Source organism: Macaca thibetana, chromosome 12, assembly GCF_024542745.1.
Source record: "Macaca thibetana thibetana isolate TM-01 chromosome 12, ASM2454274v1, whole genome shotgun sequence".
In the NCBI taxonomy this organism is placed as follows: domain Eukaryota; kingdom Metazoa; phylum Chordata; class Mammalia; order Primates; family Cercopithecidae; genus Macaca; species Macaca thibetana.
In genome coordinates, this window is record NC_065589.1 from 7647307 (window position 1) to 7669942 (window position 22636).

At 51.7% G+C, this 22636-nt stretch overlaps 1 protein-coding gene across 3 annotated transcripts in view; it reads right to left on the bottom strand.

The window, feature by feature from the left end:
• The window catches only part of SH3BP4 (SH3 domain binding protein 4), a 101518-nt gene that overhangs the window by 57196 nt on the left and 21686 nt on the right, over positions 1-22636 (bottom strand). For 2 of the 3 annotated variants that reach the window (XM_050752930.1, XM_050752932.1), the window contains exon 1: positions 11426-11944. The exons of the other annotated variant lie outside the window; for it this stretch is intronic. The gene's annotated coding sequence lies outside the window, so the exon portion shown is untranslated. Of the gene's footprint in view, positions 1-11425; positions 11945-22636 lie in introns of those variants that run through there. 3 annotated transcript variants of the gene reach the window in all.

The window sequence follows — 22636 nt, forward strand, 5'->3', positions numbered from 1 at the left end:
CTGTGGGGTCAGCGATGGGCTGCGTGGAGGCTGCGTCCCAGCCTCACCGTCCTCTGCCCCTGCTTGCTGCTGTGCTCCCCAGCAAACCTAAACATCCCGCCCAGTGGCCTCTGCGTCACGGTCCGCTTCACAGGGAGTCCTGCCTGTGACAATAGCTTATTGTGCCCTTTCTCACCCCAACACTGAGTCTCCCGTCACCTGCCATTACTTCTGCTGCAACGACTGGCATCGTGAGCGCAACAGAAGCATCTTATCAGCTGCGCCCTGAAGATGAACCCCAGACATGCCGCAGCAGTGGGGTCTCCTCCTCAAGTCACACGGCGCTGACATCACTACAGAGCTGGCGCCTTTGAGAGCAGAACTGGCCAACCTTGACGTGACAGGCGGGACTGCAGGTGCCACCATGACGCCCTCTCCCTCAAGCGGACTTTCTCCACAGGAATAACAGAGTGGGCCCTGGGGCCTTCCGAGGAATCCAGGACCTCATCGGACTATGAAAGAAGGAGTGAGAACTTCCTTTTGGACACCTTCCCTAAACCATGGCCACTCAGCCTCCGCAGGAACCAGACAGCCCAGAACAGACCTCCATCCATGTAAATATTTAACATGCAATTAAAAGAAGCACCACAATCACTCAAGAAGGAAAGAATCATTCCCTGTGGTGCTGGGACAACTGGCTGGTGTTCAGAGCACAGACCTCCCCACTTCAGGGCTTCAACTCATACCCAAAGATAAAATGAATTCCAGATCAATAGAACAGTGTGGAGCGGGAGAGGGAGGGAGGAAAGGAAATTGCCCAGTAGATAACAGAAAATCTAGCTGTATAGTTGATCTCTACATAGACACGGACCTTCTAAGGGTACAAGCGATGTGCAAAATCACACAGGCAAAAGGAAAAGAATCAATGAACGCTAAGAAAAAGGCTGCAACAATGTGACAAAATATATGCACAAACACAACAAAAGATCTCAAACCAGAGAAGACAAAAACAAAGGGTGGGAAGAGACAGGTGGGAATGCAGGTGCCACCACGGCTCCCACGCAGCCACTCACGCCTAGACTGACTTTCTGGACAGGAATCCCAAGGCGGCCCTGTTCACGGGAGAGAAGGCAGGACGCCGCCATCCGTCCATCCCCCTCCTTTGAGACAGGTCTACCATGTTGCTCAGAGCTCTTCAGAATCTCTCTCAAAGTACTCGTTCTCCAAAGAGTCATCCCAAGACAGAGCAGTTGAAAATCTCATCATCTTAAAAGAAATAAAAGGGCACTGAAAAAAACCTGGGGGAAGAGAAACTACAAAGGGGGTTGGCTTCATGGTATACATCCCTGCCTTCTTCAGACTCTTCCCATTTCCTCTACCGTGAGCGCGCCTTTCCCTTTTCTTCTTTCTGATTCTAAAAGCCGCTGCACCAGCATCTCTGAGAACCTGGTGCCTCTTCCTTCCTTTGTACCCCAAGCCCCTGTGCCCTGGTCAGGGTACTGGGAATCTCCATCCTGAATTCTAGGCAGGCACCGGCACCGCTGGGCCCCTTCGTCAGGCGGGTCCATTGCAGGCTGTCATAAAGGACAGATGGGAACTGCCTCAGTGGGGACCCGCCTCCGGTGGCTGCAGTTACTACTGGGCAGGTGAGGAAATGAGGGGAGGGCGAGTCCAGTGACACAGAACAGAACACCCCAAGAGAACGTGTGGCCCGAACATCAGCTCTGACAGGGGCTTTGAGAAACGGGCTTTCATCTCAGCTTCCTCACTCTGCTCGGGGCACTTCCTGAGACAAGCCCAAGGCAGGGACAAGTGTATTTTCCCTGCCCCACCAAGCGCTCCCCAGAAAGACCCGGCTCCCCTCACAGGAACTCCCCAGCCTCCCAGGCTGTGGGCAAGGCCTGCCCCAAAGCCTGCCAGGTGCTGCCCAGACCCAGAGCCACACGGCAGGAACACATCCATCTCCTGGTGCTGCCCAGACCCAGAGCCACGTGGCAGGAACGTGTCCATCTCCAGGGGCTGCCTAGAACCAGAGCCACGTGGCAGGAACACATCCATCTCCAGGTGCTGCCCAGACCCAGAGCCACGTGGCAGGAATGTGTCCATCTCCAGGGGCTCCAGCCCCAGAGCCACGCAGCAGGAACGCATCCATCTCCAGGTGCTGCTCAGAACCAGAGCCATGTGGCAGGAACACATCCATCTCCAGGGGCTCCAGCCCCAGAGCCACGCAGCAGGAACGCATCCATCTCCAGGGGCTCCAGACCCAGAGCCACACGGCAGGAACACATCCATCTCCAGGGGCTCCAGACCCAGAGCCACACGGCAGGAACACATCCATCTCCAGGGGCTCCAGCCCCAGAGCCACGCAGCAGGAACGCATCCATCTCCAGGTGCTCCAGACCCAAGCCACGCAGCAGGAACGCATCCATCTCCAGGTGCTCCAGACCCAGAGCCACACGGCAGGAACGCATCCATCTCCAGGGGCTCCAGACCCAGAGCCACACGGCAGGAACACATGGATCTCCAGGGGCTCAAGATGCCTTCCTCCTTGTGACACTCCTCCCCCAACTCACTCCACTCCACTCAGTCATGGGGGCTGCTGAGGCCACGGAGCTACCTGAAGAGCCACGCTCCAGCCGCCACAAGGAAAACGACCTGCGTGTGGCCCAGGGCCTCAACCTCCCCATCCTCGCTGCTGCCCAGCCCTCCCCAGGCTGCCCAGCTCCCGCCCCCCAAGGCGCAAAATAAATCTTTGCTGGATAATTCCAGATACCACCTCGCCCCCACTCCAAAAAGCTGCCACGCTCCTTTCTCTATTTAGAGAGAGGCTGCACTGACAACACCCTCCGTCACTGTGGCTTTCGGCACTGATTCTCTTCGCATTTTTCGATAAGGGCCCTGCAAGCCCTCTGGAGCTTTCCTTCTGGCAGGTTCTTTAGGTGGCGTCTTTACTTAACAGCCTTGCGGGCCCGAAACTGAGCCCAGAAGGCTCCTGGACAGCAAGGATGATTGGGTAAACTCACATCTCATGCCTAAGTAAGGGAGAACCCAGCTTCCCTGACAAGGGACTCAGAGACGCCAGAACTGGACCCTGGGCAGGGACAGGTGCACATGTGGCACCACTGGCCCCCTCAGTGCTGGAGTGGAGGGAGGAGAGAATCTGGCTCTGTCATGTCCAGGAGGTCCCAGTGGATGGATTCAGTGGACAGGACCGCTGGCCCCTTTCCACCTCCCTGGGAGGTTGATCACCTCCTGATCAACCTCTCCAGAGGCCCAAGGTTTCTGGACAAGGACCGGCCCTGTTGAGAAGAGGGGGGCACGATCTTTCCGTTCTCCCGTGGGCACCACCAGACACCAGTGTGGGCCCATCAGTCTTCAGGAGCCCCAAGAAAACCACGCAGTTTAGTGTGGGTGGATGGAATTAGCATGAAGTCTAGGGGATGCCTTATTCTCCGGTTGTTTCAAGAAACATCAGTGTTGTCATTAACCATGATTTGGGGCAAATCGCCATAAACCACAATGCCAAGAAGACAAGATTCTGTTGTCTTCAGCAGCTCAAAACACAAGGGTCTTCTCCCACGGTGCAGAGAGAAGGGCAGTTATGTCACTTTGTCCATCTGAGTAGCTGTTTTAACAACGGCTGACAGTCTCAGCTGATGACAAATCTGCAGAGGGTTCATCCCACCTCGGCGGGTCTGGGAGGGGGAGTGGATAAATGATACGAGGCTTGTGGTCCTCACCCCATCACATCCAGACAGGAAGCTATATTCATACACAGAGATGACCACTGTGTCCTAAATCCTCATTTCGGAACAGTCAAAAAGACAGCGATCGCCCCATTTCCCAAATGGTACAGATGGAATTGTGTCCCGCCAAATTTGCACGTTAAGTCCTAATCCCCAGTACCTCAGAAAGTGACCTTATTTGGGGACGCAGCGTTCAAGGTGCAATCAAGCTAAAGTGAGAGGACCAGGGTGGGTCCCAATCCAATATGACCCAGTGACTTTATAAAAGGGGAGAGTTTCAACAGACATGCACACAGAGAGGGACAGGTGACAGGACAACAGAGATGGGGGGTGAGGCTTCTACAAGCCAATGGCTACCGGCAAACCCCCAGATGCTAAGGGAGAAAGGCCTGGAACTGATTCTCCCTCAGCCTCAGGAGGAACCGGCCCCGCTGACACTCCTCTTGGACTTCCAGCCTCCTGACCTGTAAGATAATCCCTTTCCGCGGTGCAAACCACCCAGCAGTTTGTGGTTCATTGACAACAGCCCCGTCAAAGTAATTCATCAGACCTTAGAGTCTCCATCTGCAAATTGGGAAAAGGAATTCTCACAGCTCTGCCCATCTCAGAGGTTGCTGAGGGAGTGACAGATTTGAAAATATTCCGTGAACTCTTCGCCCAACTCAACCTACAGGCCAGCCTGTGCTGACCACACCAAGAGCTGGTCCATGCTGCAGAGCTGAGTTTTTCAGGGCCAGATCCACATGGTGAACATGCAGGAACACCCACAACTAATTCTGTTACAGCAACCTCAGGTATGGGCCCAAAAGTCCAACCCACTAGTTATGGGACATAGTTCTTGAAGGGTTGAGGTGAAGCAATGTTAGGCTGGTGTTGAGTAAACTGGAAAACATGTAAGCCTATTTCTTAGATTTCCAAGCCTCCACAGTGAACATCAATGGAGCCATTGGCCAGAGGAGCCTCTATATCCTGCAGCCCCGACAGCTGGATGACTGGGGTCGCTCCATCCTCACCCACCACCATACATCAGAGCCAATCACTAGAACCAAACTACAAAGTAGAACTAAGTACACGCTGAGTACCATTTATCCAAAATCCCTGGGACCAGAAGTGTTTCGGATTTCAGATTTTGGAACATCTGCATATATACAATGAGATATCTTGCAGAGGGGACCCAAGTCTAAACACTAAGTTCATTTATGTTTCATCTGTACCTTATACACACAGTCCAAAGGTGATTTTAAGTAACATTTTAAATAATTTTGTTCCGCAGCTTTGACTGCCACCTGTCATGTGAGATTAGGTGTGAAATTTTCCACTTGTGGCATCACATCGGTGCTGAAAATGTTTCAGACTTTGCAGCACTTTGGATTTCAAATTTTTGGATGAGGGGTGTTCACCCGGAAAATTCTTATCCAAATCAAAGGCAAACTACAGTCCGTGGGCCAAATCCAACTTGGCCACCTATCTTTGTATGGCCCGTGAACAAAGAATGTCTTTCTATTTTTAAATAGTTGGAGGGAAAATAAAAAGAGTAATATTTCACGATGTGAAATGATACGAAATTTAAGTTCCAGTGTCCTTACCTAAGTTTCACAGAGCACAGCCCCACCCGTTTATCAATAGCACTTCTGTGCAACCAAAACAGAGTAGCTGTGACACAGACCTTATGGCCCACAAAGTGGAAAATATTTACTCTCTGGCTTTCTACAGAGAAAAGCGTGCCAAGCCCTGTTCTCTACCCTTCCTACTTACGCAGCGGGCAAAGGGCCAGGCGGGATGTAGGCTCAGGCCAAACGGAAGTGGGCATTTACCCGGGTACATGGCTGCATGCCAGGCGTGTTTGCCAAAAGACCAGCTAGGGTAAGAGATGGCAAGAGGGAAGGAAAGAAAATCAGACGGAGGTGTGGTCAGAAAGGGAGACGGGAACGGGCCCAACATCCATTTCAAGGTTTCTTTCTAGAGCTGGCTCCAACCTCAAAAAGAGGGGAGGCATCTCTGGCCCCCCTCCGGCAGCACAGTGACGCCGTCCTCCTCCAGCTTCGGGTTCGCACAATCCGTCCTCATGCACGGCACGTCCAAGACTACAGGGGGGCTTCATGGCCTGGCCATGGACCCAACCCCAGGTTCTTCATTCTCTGTGAGGGCAGATCATTCCACTCTGAGACAACCAATTTACAGAACTGAGACAGCGGCACTCTGGCAGACGGACAAAAGCCTTTGTACTTCATGCTAGCAAAATCAACACTATTAAAACTTACACACTGACAACGTATTTGGGCAAGGGAAGGATGAAGCAGCCACGTGAGAGGGCCTGAAATCTCACCTGATGCACGTTACATTTTCTTATGCAGAACACAAAACTGCTTCACTTACCTTTCCTATAATTACACAAAATTTCCAATTTTACAGAGAATGTGATAAGGAATGGGATATGACCTTCCTCTCTCCCGTGTTAAACCTGGAATGAATACTAAGCATAAAAACGGGGGAGGGGCATTGAGACAACCACCCACCCAGCACCCGCAACAGCTTTGTACACCTGTTCATGAGTCCCCCCTGTACACCGTGAGCTCCTCCTGGCACCTGCGCAGCACCGAGTGGCTGCCTTCTCTGAACGCCCTTCCACCCTGGCAGGGCGGTGGAGGAGGTGGAGGCCCCCCGCCCTTCAATGTGAAGACAGGAGGATGATGAGACACAGGGCCCACTACACCTGTGGGGCCACAAGACCATTTTCTCATTCCCCTTTGGGCTCTGCTCCCCTGGCTGGAGCTGGGGGAAGCTCATTGTGGAAATTTTACATATTTAATTACTACACAAACTGATGGCAGGGGTGAGACAAGGGCAGCTCCCATGGCAACTCAAGTGGAATATTTCAGAAAGACTCACTAAAGGTGAATTACTTAAAAATGTGGCTGGCGGGCCGGGCATGGTGGCTCACACCTGTAATCCCGGCACTTTGGGAGGCTGAGGTGGGCGGATCACGAGGTCAGGAGATCAAGACTATTCGGGCTAACACGGTGAAACTCCATCTCTACTAAAAATACAAAAAATTAGCCGGGCGTGGTGGTGGGTGCCTTTAGTCCCAGTTACTTGGGAGGTTGAGGCAGGAGAATTGCTTGAACCCGGTAGGCGAAGGATGCAGTGAGCCGGGATTGCACCACTGCACTCCAGCCTGGGTGACAGAACAAGACACTGACTCAAAAATGTGGCTGGTAAGCTAGAAGACATTCAACACCTGAGAAAAATGGAGTCAACTCTAGGAGAACTCTGGGCACAGATGGCTTCACCAGTGTCCCCGTGTCATGGCACCATCTTGAACTGGAAATCAATCATGGAATCACGCATGTGGGTCACACAGGAGACACCAGGGCCAAACCCACACTCAGAAAAGACCCGAACCCAACAGAAAGACTGGAAGATCCGTGCACACTCAGTTTTTCCTTGTATTTTTAATGATTCTTCTAGACTTTGACTTTTTCAACTCACTGACCAATCACTTCCGGAGTCTCACAAGCTGATCTAGCTCATCATTCTGGGCTCTACCGGGGCTGCAGGCGGTGAAGGTTTTAATCCAAGGTTTCGACAATCACCACCTAAAAGCTAGCCAGGACAGCGTCTCAAGGAAGGCGTCCTAGGCTTTGATTCTGACCTCCGAACTCTCTCCCATGAACAAGTAGGGGGACACCATGAGCCGCCCATGTTGGGGGAAGGCAGCCTGGGGAATGAAGGGTCTGGAGATGGTCATGAGTCAAACGAGAGGGTTCACGTTTCTCACCCCAGCTCCACGACCTTTGCTAAATGACTTATCTTTCCTGGGTCTCGTTTTCCACAACTGTAACGCAGAACTCTAGCGTACATCCAGTTTGTATGGGTTTCTCTTCTTTTAGTTTTTCTTCCAGCCTATAGACCATGTTGAGGGCAGAGACCCTGTCTTTTGTTTTGTTTTGTTTTCTTTGAAACATACCAGACACTGATTACCAAATACATAGTAGAAATGGCACACAACACCCGTGAAATTCTGTGACTGAGGCAGTGGTTCTCAAACACCAGCATTCACTGAAATTTCCTGGAGGGCTGATTATAATATAGGTTTCTGGGCCCAACAACCCTCAGTTTCTGATTCTGTAGGTCTGGGGTGGGCCTGAGAATGTGCACTTCTAACCTGCTCCCAGCTGATGTTGATGCTGCCTCTGAAAACCATTAGCAGGCCAGGCGGGGTGGCTCATGCCTGTAATCCCAGCACTTTGGGAGGCCGAGGCGGGTGGATCCCTTGAGGTCAGGAGTTAGAGACCAGCCTGACCAACATGGTGGAACCCCATCTCTACTAAATACAAAAATTAGCTGGGCATGAAGACACACGCCTGTCATCCCAGCTACTTGGGAGGCTGAGGTTGCAGGGAGCCAAGATTGCACCATTGCACTCCAGCCTGGGCAACAAGAGTGAAACTTCATCCCAAAAATATAATAAATAGAATTATTAGCAGAATGTATCCTAGTTGATAATATACGTTCCCATCTGGCCTCTCGGTCACTTGTCACAACAACCCTGTGAGGTAGGCCACACGTGTATTATCATGCCATCATTTAGCAGATAAGAGAACTGAGACTGACCAGGTTTCAAAGACTTACCAGAGATCAGGGAGCGAAAAGCTGGGATCCTAACCCAAAGCCAGCAGCCTTGATAGGCAGAGTAACAGCAAACACAAACGGAACAATCCCAGGACCAGACAGGCTGTATGTAGTAAGACAGGACGTGGACAAGTGAGGGTGCAAGATTCCAGACCCGGCTCCAATCCTGCATTTTCTTTTCCCATGGCAGGTTATAAAATCGCAAGTCTTTCAAAGTAGAAGTGAACATTCCTGTCCTGAATCAGACTAACAATATTTGTGATGGAGTCTTGAAAGAGTTTATGCCCCCCTAATAAATCTTTAGGAGGCTGAAAATATCTAGGAAACATGAGTGTGTTGAAGACTTGGACCTTATTTGAATATGGACTCAAATCCTGGCTCTGCCACTAAATGCTGGGACCACAGTTAAGTCTTATCCTTCCTCCTCAACTCAGGGTGGGGAGGGAATGACTGGGCCTCCTCGTGAATAAGAGAAGAACGCCTGCACCGTGGTCTCTGTGCTCACAGGTGTGCATCGAGGGCCGGTTCACCTGCACAGGGACCCTGAGCTCATAGGTATGTATCCAGAGCTGGTTCACCTGCACACGGTCCCTGTTCTTGTAGGTTTGTGTCAGAGGCCGGTTCACCTGCACAGGGACCCTGAGCTCATAGGTATATATCAAGGGCTGGTTCACCTGCACCGTGCTCCTTGTACTTGTAGGTGAGTGTCACAGGCTGGTTCACCTGCACATGGTCCCTGAGCTTGCAGGTGTGCGTCGAGGGCTGGTTCACCTGAACATACATCAAGGGAGGCTGCTACAAACAGAGAGTCAAAACGCCTGTGTGCAGAGGGTCAAAAATACCTGTGCACTGAGAGTCAAAATGCCTGCATGCAGAGGGTCAAAAATGCCCGTGCGCAGAGGGTCAAAAACGCCTGTGTACCTTGGGTGAGAAATGCTTGTGCACAAGAGTCAAAAAACGTGTGTGCAGGTGAGATGCGCTTTCCCACTTCGTTCCCCTTCATTCACTCACACTTTGACTTTCTCCCACATTTTTCTAAACATCTTCCGCCACGTTGACTGTTTGTAAAGTCATTAAGGCAGATGTTGGTAGGTGACTCAAGTCTTGGTGGATGGAGCTAAACTACGGGCCTTTCTTATGACTCCCAGGGGACAGCCACAAAGTGAGGACTTGGTGGAAGTGAAGGCCAGCTATAGCAGATCTCTGTACACTCAGTACTCTGTTGCTGCGCTGTCAAAACGTTCTCCAAATGGTGGGTGGGATCTGCAGGAGCTCCGCCACCCCAGCACACCACAGCCCCAAGCCTGGGTCAGCCTGCAGGATGGAGGATGTGCTGCAGAGATATAGCCCCCGGGGCGGCCCTGGGGTCAACGTCCCCGCCTCTGGACTCCAGAAAGACAATTCTAGGGCATAGTATCATGGCTCCTCAAATGCGTCTCCAGCATGGTGGAGCCCTAACAGCGGTTAACAGTGGCCACTAGCTCAGTAGCTGACCCCTGATTTGCTTTTCCTCTTCCCTCTTCTCACTCTCTTCTGCTTGGATGGACTGCTGGGACCAGTCAGCTCCCCAAAAACATCAGCACCCAAGTCCTTGTCTCGGGCTCTGCTTTCAGGGGTTGCAAACCAGGACAGATGGTAAATGGCGCTGGACCACTGGGTTTTCTGTCCACGACACAGGCACTCCGCTGAGTGATGTAACTGAGCACTCGGTCGGTTCCGGTCAAAGCCAGTGGGCTGTTACGAATTGTTAGAAATTCCCAATTTAGAAAGGCAAGCAAATATTTTCTTCTGTTAATAAGATACACTTATACTCAGCAAAGAGGATTGATACCTCATCTGACATTTTTACATTTAAAAGGACAGGGCTTAGTGGCTCATGCCTGTAATTTCAACACCTTGGACAGCCCAAGCAGGGGGATTGCCTGAGCCCAGGAGTTTGAGACCAGACCGGGAAACACAGCAAGACTTAGTCTCTACAAAAAGTTAAAAAAAAAAAAAAAAAAAAATTAGCCAGCCATGGTGATGTGCGCCTGTAGTCCCAGCTACTCGGGAGGCTGGGATGGGAGGATCACTTGAGCCCAGAGGTCGAGGCTACAGTGAGCCATGATTGCACCACTGCACTCCAGCCTGGAGACAGAATGAGACCCTGCCCCGCACCAAAACAACAACAATAACAACAAAACCCATACACATATATATGCACTGTGGGTCATTTCCAGGCTGAGGACAACTGCCAGAGCAGGGATTCCTGACCCTTAGCTAGGCCTGGATCCTGATTCAGGCTTTGTGGCCCCAGCCCACGTGTCGGCAGGGAAGCCCAGCCCCAACCTCAGAGGGCTCTGCTCAAACATACCTCCCTCAAAGCCGCAGAACCCTGCATGACTTTCCTATCGATGTTGTAACAAATTACCGCCAACTTAGTGGCTTAAAACACACACTGACTCTTCAACAGTTCTGGAGGCTGGAAATCTGAAACCAGGCTTGCTGGGCTGACGTCAGGGCCAGTGCCTTCTGGAGGCTTCAAGGGCGCGAGCTGCTTCCGTGGCCCTGCCCTTTCCTGCATCCCATGGCTGCCTGGATTCCTGGCTCAAGGCCCCTCCTCCGTCTTCAAAGCTCAGGACTCCAGTCTCTGTTTCCACCATTCCAGGGCCTCCTCCGGTGGTCAGATCTCCATCTCCCTCTTCAAAGACTCGTGATAACATTTAGGGTCCATCTGGGTAATCCAGGGTATCTCACCATCTCAAGAGCCTTCAATGAATCACACCTGCAAAGTCCCTTTGGCCAAATAAGGTAACACCTACAGGTTCTGAGCATTAGGATAGAAATATCTTTTTTGTAGAGGAGATTCACACACCATATCAAAAACACAAGCACACTATTGCTGCCCACTCCCTCCCCCGGTCTTGTCCACCACTCTTGACATTCTTTTATCTATCATTTACTTCTCTCCTTTTTCTCCCACCAGAACAGCCCCCATGAACGCAAGGACTTTGTCCTGTTCACCGGGAACCACCTGGAACATAGCAGGTGCAGTCAGTGTTTGAATGGATGGATGATTTATAGAGTACCTGTAATGCCAATGCGGGTGGACGCACGGGAACTCAGAGCTTCTCAAGCACAAATCTGTGGACAAGAACAAGAAGCACCTTGAACGGGCTGCGTGGAGTGCCCTGGGGAACTGGCATCTGGGTGTCTGGCAAGCTGGCCTGTGTGGCCTGTGGGCAGGAACCCACCTGTCCTGCTCACTTCTGGATCCCCAGGCCCTAGGCCTGCACTAGTGCTTAGTGGCAGCTACATCAATAGCACCTGCTGCCTGAACAGAAAAGGAAGCTTCCCCAGCACCTGTGACCGGCAGCTTGGTCTTGGGTCCACCGATCCACCGCCTCCCTGCCGATCTCAGCAGCATCTCTCCACCAAATGTACAGCCCCACTGCCTCACCATCAGTGTATTAGCCTCGGCTCAAGAGCACAGGGTGCCCTGCTCCTTCCTGCCCCTTCCTCCCTTGGAGCCAGGCTTCCCTGCCCCATTTCGGGGTTCTCTGCAGTTTGCCCTACCCCACGTGGACAGACTCCATGGCATCCACCGCCAACCCCCTTCACTCAAGCCAGGTCAGCGGCCCCACCCTCAGACTCTCCTACACACATCCCACCTCCTCCCATTTGCCCACTGCCTGTTACTAGGCAATGCCTCCTTGGTCCCCTCCCTGCCTGCACAAAAATTACCTCTCCCTCAAGGCCCACACTGAGGCTTCCCTGCAGCCTGTGTTCCCAGGTCTCGGGGATAGCCCCCCTGCCACCCAGACTCTCAGCCCCATGGCACTTCTTCCCTGTGCACGAGTTTCTGACCATCTTTTTTGTTCTCCAGGGAAGATGATGGTTTCGTTTCTCCTGTGCCTTCCAGCTGCTGGGCTTTGAATTCTACAGACTAAGAGTTCCATTCACGAGCTCCACACCGCTGGACAGGCTGGTAACCTCCAGCCTCTCCCTTCCGCCCCCATAAAATGGGTACACGACCCCAGCCCAGCACCAGCAGGAGGAGGGTGCCAACACAGAAGTGGACAAAACCCTGCAAAGCCACAGGTGTGCCCACTGGTGCCAATAGCCCGCCTGGTGCCGGCGACACCCCTTTCAGCTAGGAGAGGCCCGGGCACCACCAGAGACCAGGACAGAGGGGCCTTCAAGGTGTAGCTGCGCCAGGAGAGGTCTCTAGACAAAACCCAGAACACCCGGTTACATCTGAATTTCAGGTGTACAGTTAATAACGTTTCAGTGTACATTACCCCAGATATTCAAATGGACTTGGGTATTTGTATTTGCGCAACCTGGACCCCACTGCCTGTGCCAGTCAGAGGGGGTTTCCTAAAAAGCCCAGCCTCAGGAGGTGACATCAGAGGTGGCCGCCCAGGAAGCAGGCGGACACGGGAAGACGGCAGCCGAGCTTACAAAGAGATATACTCTGCAATATTTGCTTCCCACTAAAGAGCTGCTTTCTAAAATACATAAATAAAATAATCTTCTTGCTAATTATCAACAACGGATTGTTTCAATAATATTTTTCCATTCCGGTATGATTCTTCAACAACTCGGAAAACAAAGCAGTGACTCCCACAACAGAGATCGCTGTGGAAACCGCTTACCTCCATCCCGAAAATCGTGACTTCACCTCACATTCCACCACAAACCGACTACAGATCCTTACCAAAGAATCCTTGTGCAAACAAACACCAGCCAACTGCGACTGAATGGCAGGAAATGTAGCAGCTTTTTCTAATTTTAACTTTCTCCAGGAATGCATTCCTTCTAAACACACTGGGCAAATTCTCCCCAGACCCGCGCATTCCTCTGCAGTCAAGCAATCACCTCCAGGGAGCCCAAGACAAACTGCAGATTTCAAGTGCGCACTGGCCTGGCTGGGAGGGGTCCCTGGGCTCCAGGTCCCGTGCTGACTCACTGACCCATGCTCTCCAAAGTGACTAAGAGGTTGGAATGAGCTATCTGAACAGGAAAGCGCTCCCAGACTGGAGGGTGAGCCACAGACGGGAACAGAGCCCAGCAGTCTCCACCTCAGGAAGGCAGCATCAAGCAACAGCGATAAACAGGGGCCGAGTCCGCAGGCATCAGTCCATGACCCAGAGACCAGGACACACAGGCCAGGATTGGGAATGCCGCAAAAGCATAATTCTGCAAATTATCCCCCCGGGAGAGAAAAACTCAGAATTGTGCCTGATTTGATTTTAAAAGCCTATGAGGGCAAGGGACATACCGGGATGCAGTATCTGCAATGCTCATAACTGAGAGGCTTATTTTCCCGAAAATCCAAAGCACTCCTACAATGAGCCAGGCATGGTGGCACGAGCCTGTAATCCCAGCTACCCCAGAGACGGAGGTTGCAGTGAGCAGAGCTTGCGCACCGCTGTACTCCAGCCTGGGCGACACAGTGAGACCCTGTCTTAAAAAAACAAAAACAGAAAGCACTCCTACAATTCAATAAGAAAAGTGGGCAAAAACCACAAAAAGGATCTCCGCATGGAAGGAAATCAGAATGGTCCGTAAACATTAGCTTCTGGAAGAACATAAAAACACTCAGATACCATCTCACACCCATCAGCATCCCCCCAAGTGAAAAAAGGCGGACAATATTGAGGGAGGGGAGCATGTGGAGGAGCCTGGGCGAACCTGAAGGCTGCTGTGGGAAGTGGAGCTGGACTGGCAGCCAAGGCCCAGCAGCACTCCCTAGATAAACATTTGCACGCTGAGCTGGAAGTCATGTACAAAGACCTTCACAGCAAGTGTGGTTTCTGATAGCAAAGGCTGTAAACAACCTATTGTCCTTCAGGAGCAGAAAGAATAATTAAGCCAAGGCATTAACATACAGCAGTCCCCCCTCATCCCAAGTTTCCATGGTTTCAGTTACCCCTGGCCAACTGTGGTCCCAAAACAGGTGCTACAGTACAATAAGATATTCTGGCAGGGAGAAAACACATTCACACAACTTTTATTACAATACAGTGCTGTAATTTTTCTATTTTATTATTCATTATTGTTCATCTCTCAGTGTGCCTAAGTTTGCAAACTAAACTTTGTCATAGGCATGTATACATAGGAAAAAATAAGTGTGCCCAAGTTTGCAAACTAAACTTTGTCATAGGCATGTATACATAGGAAAAAATATATCGTATATATAGGGTTTGGCACTATCTGAAGTTTCAGGCACACCTTCTGGGGGCCTTGTATCCCCTGCAGATAAGGGCGGACTACTTACAAGGGAAAGGAACATTGTAATGAAAGCAGATGAACTACAACTACAGATATCAACACAGACGAACCTCAAGAACATCACGCTCAGGCAAAAAAGGAACTCTTGCAAGACTATGTATTAGCTAGCTAATGCTGTGTAACAAATTGCCCCAAACAACAGACTTCTATTATTGTACAGTTTCTATAGGTCAGGAATCCAGATGCGGCTTAGCTGGGTGAAGAAGAGACCCTCTTCTTCAGGGCCTCTCACAGAGCTGCCATCAAGGTCTTGGTGCAGGCTGGGGTCTCATCTCAAGGTTAAACTGGGGAGGGGTCCTCCAGGGTCACCTGCTTGCTGTAGCATCCAGTTCCTCATGGCCATGGGACTGAAGCCTCAACTGCATGCTGGCTGCCAGGGGGTGGCCACCCTCAGTTCCTTGCCATGTGGCCTCTCTATATCGCAGCCTGCACCACCACAGCCAGCAGGGGAGACCATCTGTTGTCAAGGAGGAAGTTCTAAGCCCACATAACCTAATCACAGGAGGAAGGCGCAGCATCAACTTGGATGCATCCTACTGGTTAGAAGCAAGTTGCTAGCTCGGCTCACACCAAAGGGAGGGGACTTCACAGGATGTGAACACCAGGAGGTGTGGATCACTGAAGGGCATCTCAGAGTCTGCCAGCCACAAAAGATATTGCATGATTCCATGTATATAAAAGTTAAAAACAAAAACAAATGATGTTGCTTAGAAACACAACCCCATGTGATAAAACCAAAAAACAGCAGAGAATGACAACCGCGAAATTCAGGACAGGGACTCCCTTAAATGCTTTGGGTTTATCCGATAAACACATTTTTGCAGGGAGGGAAGAGGATCAGCAGCAGGGAGCTGGGATTGGGAGGGGCAAAGGGAATTTCAAAGTTAAGTTCCATTTCTTGGCCTGAGTAGTGGCTATGCAAGTGTTCATTGCTTTTGTGATTGTGTAAACATTCCCAAATATTTTCAAATATCATCTGTATCTACTCAAAGTTCAGGGACCACACGGCTTGCTCCCTTGGCACCCCACGGAACAGTGAGGACAGGGGCTCTGCACCCTGTGAAACCTCAAGAAATGCAGCAGATGCTTCCCCGGCATCCCCGCCTCCTGTCCACCTTGCCCTGCAAAGAAACGCACCAGCTCTGACCCAGAAGCATGTCCAGCACCCAGAAACCCTGCTCTCTCTCCTCACCAAACCAAATGTCAAAGCCTCTAGCCTGACCTGGAGGTAGAGCCGTTCCTCCAGAGGTTCAGCCTGTTCCTCCGTGCCGCGGCATGACTCTTGGAGTTCACCAGCCTCTTGCCCTTCAGTTTCAAATGCAGGCCACGGATGCTGCAGAACTCGGTCTCTCTCCACGGGGCCAGGGCTGCCCTCCAGGACCTCGAAGAACCCTACCTTTGGGGCGTTTGTCTCTGTTTCAGTTATCCCTCTTAAGGCAACTGAAAACAACCATGGATTTGCAGGGAGTTGGGAGTCGCCCAGAACCACATCCTGTTTGGCCCTGGCACTGATTCAGTCATGCCAATGTCACCCGGACAAAAGAACTTTCTACACAGGCTTAAGAAAGAGGCGCAGCACCTGCAGCAGGAAAGGAGCCCAGCCGGAGGGTTCACCACACCAGTCAGCGAGCAGAGTGCTGGACGGATGACCAGTGGGGCCTCGGGGCACTGTGGGGTGCAGGAAAAGAGTACCTAGTCCCGCAGTGACCGAGTGAGGGGGTCTCCGCATTTTTACCCACCCTTCTCACCTGGCAACACTGCTGCACAGGCTGGCAGGTACTTGTTGAATGAATGAATGAATGAATGAATGGATGAAAGAATGAATGAATGGATGGATGAATGAACGAATGAAGCTCTTCTCCAGGTGCAGTGAGGAAATGTCAAAATAGAAACAGACTGCCAGGCACGGTGGCTCACACCTGTAATCCCAGCACTTTGGGAGGCTGAGGCAGGCGGATCACCTGAGGTCGGGAGTTCAAGACCAGCCTGGCCAACACAGTGAAACCCCATCTCTACTAAAAAATACAAAAATTAGCCAGGCGTGGTGGCGCATGCCTGTAATCCCAGCTACTCGGGAGGCTGAGGCAGGAGAATCACTTAAACCCAGGAGGTGGAGGTTGCAGTGAGCAGAGATCGTGCCTCTGCACTCCAGCCTGGGTAACAAGAGCCAAACTCCATCTCAAAAAATAAATAAATAAATAAAATAGACCATCCGAGTGGGGCAGACTGGCCACTGGCAGCTGCAGGACACAGCCTCGGTGACCCCTTCTTAAGACTAGAAACTCAAGTGCAGGGCCTCAGGGTCTGTGTGTGTGCATGTGTGTGTGTGTGTGTGCGCCTGTGTGTGTGCATGCATGTGTGTGTGCGTGTGTGTGTGCATGCGTGTGTGTGTGCATGCGTGTGTGTGTGCATGCATGTGTGTGTGCGTGTGTGTGTGCATGCGTGTGTGTGTGCCTATGTGTGCATGCGTGTGTGTGTGCCTGTGTGTGTGCCTATGTGTGCATGCGTGTGTGTGTGCCTGTGTGTGTGCATGCGTGTGTGTGTGTGTGTCTGTGTGTGTGCATATGCACGTGCGTGTCTTTTCCAGTACAGTGCTCACTCTGTGCACTGACTGCATAAGCAAAAAAAAAAACATCTAAGGAGCAGGTGCCTTGGTGTGGCTGTGAATATTCACACTTGAACCAGCCCTCTTTGGGGGAGAGACACTCTCATCCTGTTTTCCATCCACTCACCCCCTAAGTCGGTAATGGGATTAGTGGGGGCTGGGGCCACAGCCACAGGTCCAACACCTGCCAATCACCCCAGAGCCGGGTGCTCTGGGCTCTGAGTTTCAGAGCCGTTTAATAATGCACCATTGTCCCTGCAGCTCTGCTCTGGTTCTCAAGTTCACTCGGCAAAAAACTGATCTGTCTCTGTGTTTAGAAGCTCCTCACTGGCCAGGAGGGTGGCTCACCTCTACACGTCTGGGCTGGAGACAACAAAGGACGTGCTGTTGGGAAAAGAGATGGGCCTCGGCCCAACTGGGAGGCCTGGGCCCACCTGCCATGGCGCACCAAGCGAGGGTCTGTAGGAAAGGGAAGTTCCCGGCCAGAGAGTGGGGACCCTGGGCTTCTCCCTGGCAGGGGGTGCCCAGTGTCACCTGCCTGAAGCGGACACGGGTGCAGAGGGTCAGGCCTGGAACCCCAGCCTCCGACCAGTCTTCCCAACCACTCTTACCTGTTTTCTTAAATACGCTTTTTCTTTTAGGATAGATTTATATTCATAGAAAAGTCATGGAGATAATATAGAGAATTCCCACAGGCCCCCCACCCCCTGGCTTCCCTGTGAATGTCTTACAGGAGGGCCACCTTTGTCACAATGGATGTCAGTGCATTAACGTCAAACAATAAAGCCTGTCCTTCATCCGGGTCTCCTATGTTTGTCCCTGAGGTCCTTTTATCTGTTCCAGGATCCCATCCAGATCACCACACGACGTTACGTGTCGTGTCTCTTTAAGCTCCTCTTGGCTAGGGCATCTCCCCAGACATTGTGTGTTTCGGGTGACCTTGACAGTACAGAGGAGGCCTGGTTAGGTATTCTGTAAGACGCCCCTCGGCTGGGGTTTGCCTCATGTATTTCTCCCAGTGAGACTGGGTTGTGTGTTACTCAGGAAGACCACAGAGGCAAGTGCCCTTCTCGCCACACGATGCCATCAGCGTGACTTATCCATGCGATGGTGACCCTGGTCACCTGTCCAGCCCCTCTTAACCCCTTCCGCAGGCCCCTGCTTGCTTTCTGCTCAGAGATGCCCCTATGTCCACTACCAGAAGGGGGTAAACATCGGCTTCTGTATTTATCACGAAAAAAGAAGCCCAGGACCAAGAGACGGTAGCCCTGCTTAACTGCAGGCAGCCACCCATAAAATGCAACAGAGACCTTAACTTGGTACACACCTGCCCTGTCACCCCATAAGGATCTAAGTGAGATACTCAGAACTGTCAGTTGACTATAAGCTCAACACGAGTTTAAAATCTAAGTGACTGAATGAATAAATAAAGGTGACACACTGGCCTGCATTTATAAAAAGGCAATTTCTAGGAGAAGGGCCCAGATACCACCTGTCCTGCCCAAGCCCTTCAAAGCTGGCCAGGTGGGCGCTGCTGGGGTAACCTGGACCGCCCTGCAGGAGCTACTCTTCAGGGGTAGATGGGGAATCCGCAGGAGGCCCCCACAGGGGTCACTAGATGAAAGCCAGGACCCCTGTCCCTAGAAGATACAACCACATGCATCATCCCTGGCACCAAACTCGGCACAGACTCCTGTGTTCTGGGGTCCTTGTTCAATTTGGAGAGCTCAGTTTCTATGGGGGACCCGGAGCTCAGTTTCTATGGGGGACCTGGAGCTCAGTTCCTATGGGGGACCTGGAGCTCAGTTCCTATGGGGGACCTGGAGCTCAGTTCCTATGGGGGACCTGGAGCTCAGTTCCTATGGGGGACCTGGAGCTCAGTTTCTATGGGGGACCTGGAGCTCAGTTTCTATGGGGGACCTGGAGCTCAGTTTCTATGGGGGACCTGGAGCTCAGTTTCTATGGGGGACCTGGAGCTCAGTTCCTATGGGGGACCTGGAACTCAGTTTCTATGGAGCTGAGGAGACAGGAAGCTGAGGCTGGAGAAAAGAAATAGTCTCTTTTAAGCAGAGAAGCGGGGAAGCCACTAGAAGTTAGGGGGAAACTAAGGTTGAATGTTCCTGGTCAAACTACTTTTTTATTTTTTTTGAGAGAGGATCTTGCTCTGTTGCCCAGGCTGGAGCACAATGGCATGACTGCAGCTCACTGCAGCCTCAATCTCCTGGGCTTAGGTGATCTTCCCACCTCAGCCTCCTGGGTCGCTGAGACTACAGGCACGCACCACCATGCCCGGCTAATTTTCATATTTTTTGTAGAGAAGGGGTTTCACCATGTTGCTCAGGCTGGATTTGAACCCCTGGACTCAAGCAATCCCCCTGTTTCAGTCTCCTGAAATGTTGGGATCACAGACATGAGCCACAGCGCCCAGCCTCAAACAACTTTCAATTTTTGACCCTCAAAGCTTGAGCAAACTGCTTGGTGCCTCAGTTTCCCCATATATGAAATGAAGCCACTCACAGTGCTTGCCTCACAGGTAGGATTCTAGAATTAGGCCCGATCCTGAGGTTAAAGCCACGTCAGACGACGGGACTCAGAGGCCAGAGGTAAGAGACACTGCCTTAGGTGCAGACAGATTTCCAGGCTCAAGTCCAGCTGCTGTGACCTCAGCAAGTGCCTGCACCTCCCCAGGCCCGGCTTCTCCACCAGTGAAAGGGAGAACAGCAGCAGCTCCAGCCAGAGCACCCTGCACCCTGAGTGACGCGTCTGCCGTCCTGCGACTGCTGCTGTCCCCGATGTTACTGCCATTTCCTGGAGGCGAGAAACCAATTCCCTGTGGGATAACAATGCAACCAACCACAAAATGCCTGTCTCCCCAGGAGCTCTCCAACAACTGTCTCCACCAGAAATACTCAATCCCGGCACCAAACGAACCCAGAGAAATACATCGCAAGCCAACCTTCCCCTGTCCAGTTCCTGAAACTCTGAGAATTGCAAGGCAGCTGCCTGCCGCCCGAGCTTGGCCTGCTCTGAGGGACGGGACTGAGATGTGTGCTGGGCATGCTTCCCACATGCCTCTAATCAGACTAAGTTTTATTATGATCCCCATAACAAATCGCCACATGTCACGGGCAGGCAGGGCGTGCCGGGGTGAAACGCGACCTGCAGCACCCCCAGTGTGGGCACGCTGACGGGCTCAGATCCTTCCCCTCCCCTCATCCTTGGCCAAAAAGCACCCCAGCACCAGCCAAGGAACAAAGAGGAGGCAGAGAGGAGCCAGAGAAGCTGGCAAGGAACCCCTCGATTTTTCAGAGCTAAGAGAGCTTGTGAACGCCCTGGGTCGCGGACTGCATGGAGCCTTTGTTACTGTAAAATGCAACCAGGGAACGAAGACCCTGAGCACCAGAAGGCCTGTGCCAGCCCAACACTAAGGCAAGACCTGAAGGAGGTCTTTTTCTGGGCTTCCAAGTGGACTCAGCACCTCCTGTGGTGGGATGCAGGATACTCCTGCTAGCTCCAGGGCTGCGTGTCCACAGAGCTGCGTGTCCTGCACATTTCACCAACGCAGCACTTTATGGAGTGGTGAAATGGGCTGGAGCTCATGACCTTCATAAATCTCTCTCTCTCTTTTTTTTTTTTTGAGACAGAGTTTCGCTCTTTGCCCAGGCTGGAGTGCAATAGCGCGATCTTGGCTCACTGCAACCCCAGCCTCCCGGGTTCAAGTGATTCTCCTGCTTCAGCCTCCTGAGTAGTTGGGATTACAGGCGTGCACCACCACGGCCGGCTAATTCTGTATTTTTAGTAGAGATGGGGCTTTACCATGTTGGCCAGGCTGCTCTCGAACTCCTGATCTCAAGTGATCCACCCACCATGGCCTCCCAAAGTGCTGGGATTACAGGCGTGAGCCACCATGCCAGGCCCTTCACAAATTGCTAAATGAGTTTTCCCACGACCAGCGAGGAGCTGCTGAGTTCTAAAAGCCTCCCCTGTTGACTTACTAGACCCGGAGCACTTGGAGACTGGCTTGTGTCAGCAGTGCAGCCTCATAGTCTCCCAAAAATCCAGGCTTGACCAGGTGCAGTGGCTCACACCTCTAGTCCTGGCACTTTTGGAAGCTGAGGTAGGAGGATCCCTTGACCCCAGGAGTTTGAGACTAGCCTGGACAACATAGGGAAACCTTCTACAAAAACAGTTTTAAAACTTAGCTGGGTGTGGTGGCACACGGCTGTGGGCCCAGCTACTCAGGAGGCTGAGGCAGGAGGATTCCTTGAGCCCAGAAGTCACTCATCCTTGTGCCCTCCACTCCAGCCTGGGCAACAGAGCAAGACCAAGTCTCAAAACAAAACAAAACAAAAAATCCGGGCTTTAGATAGAAGGGTTTCTGGGAGCCCACAGCTGAATTAAGTGAGGAAGGGCAGGTACCGTCAGTTCAGGGGGGTACGTATTGCATATGACCGCCTCAGAAAGTCAAACTGCTTTGGGACTGACGGGTGCCTCCCGCATAAGAGGTGGTCAACAAATCCTCGATGACTTGATTTCAGGACAAAGCACTGGAATGACTTTTGCAAAGTGAAGCTGTACCTACTGCTTAGAAATGCTGCAAAGATGCCAATCTTAGCAAGGAAGATTGGCAAGGGAAATGTTAAAACTGGGAGGGTACAGGGGTAGGTGAACCACTGTGTTCCATCAGCGAGGGGTCACGAAACAGCACTGAAAATAACTTCCCCGGAAGATGGCCTTCCACCTCCCGCCGGGGGTGGCTCACAGGTGGATGGTGTGTGGGCGACGTCAGCACCGCCAGTGAAACCTCCCAGTGAAAGAAGCAGGGTGCAGATATGAACACAAATGACGCCATCTAAAAAGAATGTCTGTGTGATTGAGCTCACAGTAATGGAGTTAAGAGAAGTCAGATGATTTTTAATTTCTTTCCGAGGCTCTATTTTCTACATCTTCTATGATACACATGTAACTCACCAACAGACAAAAGGACAATTGCTGGTCACACTTTAGAGTCACCAGGAGGCTGGAGTCTCAGCCCTCAGGTCTGCAGTGATGTCTGTGTTCCGCATGTGTTTTTCAACACAACATACTTCAACTACATGCACTGTCAACGATCTGCAAGGGTACAGGTGGCTTTGGAAGAGTAAACCCAGGAAAAAGGTTCGTTCCCACTTTCCACGGAAGGAACTTCTCTCTGCAGTCTGTTCAGAAATAAGCTCCCCAAGCAAATGTGCAATGAAAGAAACATACACTATCTAAAACAACTCACTTGAGCTTTACTTTTTCTTTTTTTTTTTTTTTTTCTTTTTTTTTTTGAGACGGAGTCTCGCTCTGTGGCCCAGGCTGGAGTGCAGTGGCCAGATCTCAGCTCACTGCAAGCTCCGCCTCCCGGGTTCACGCC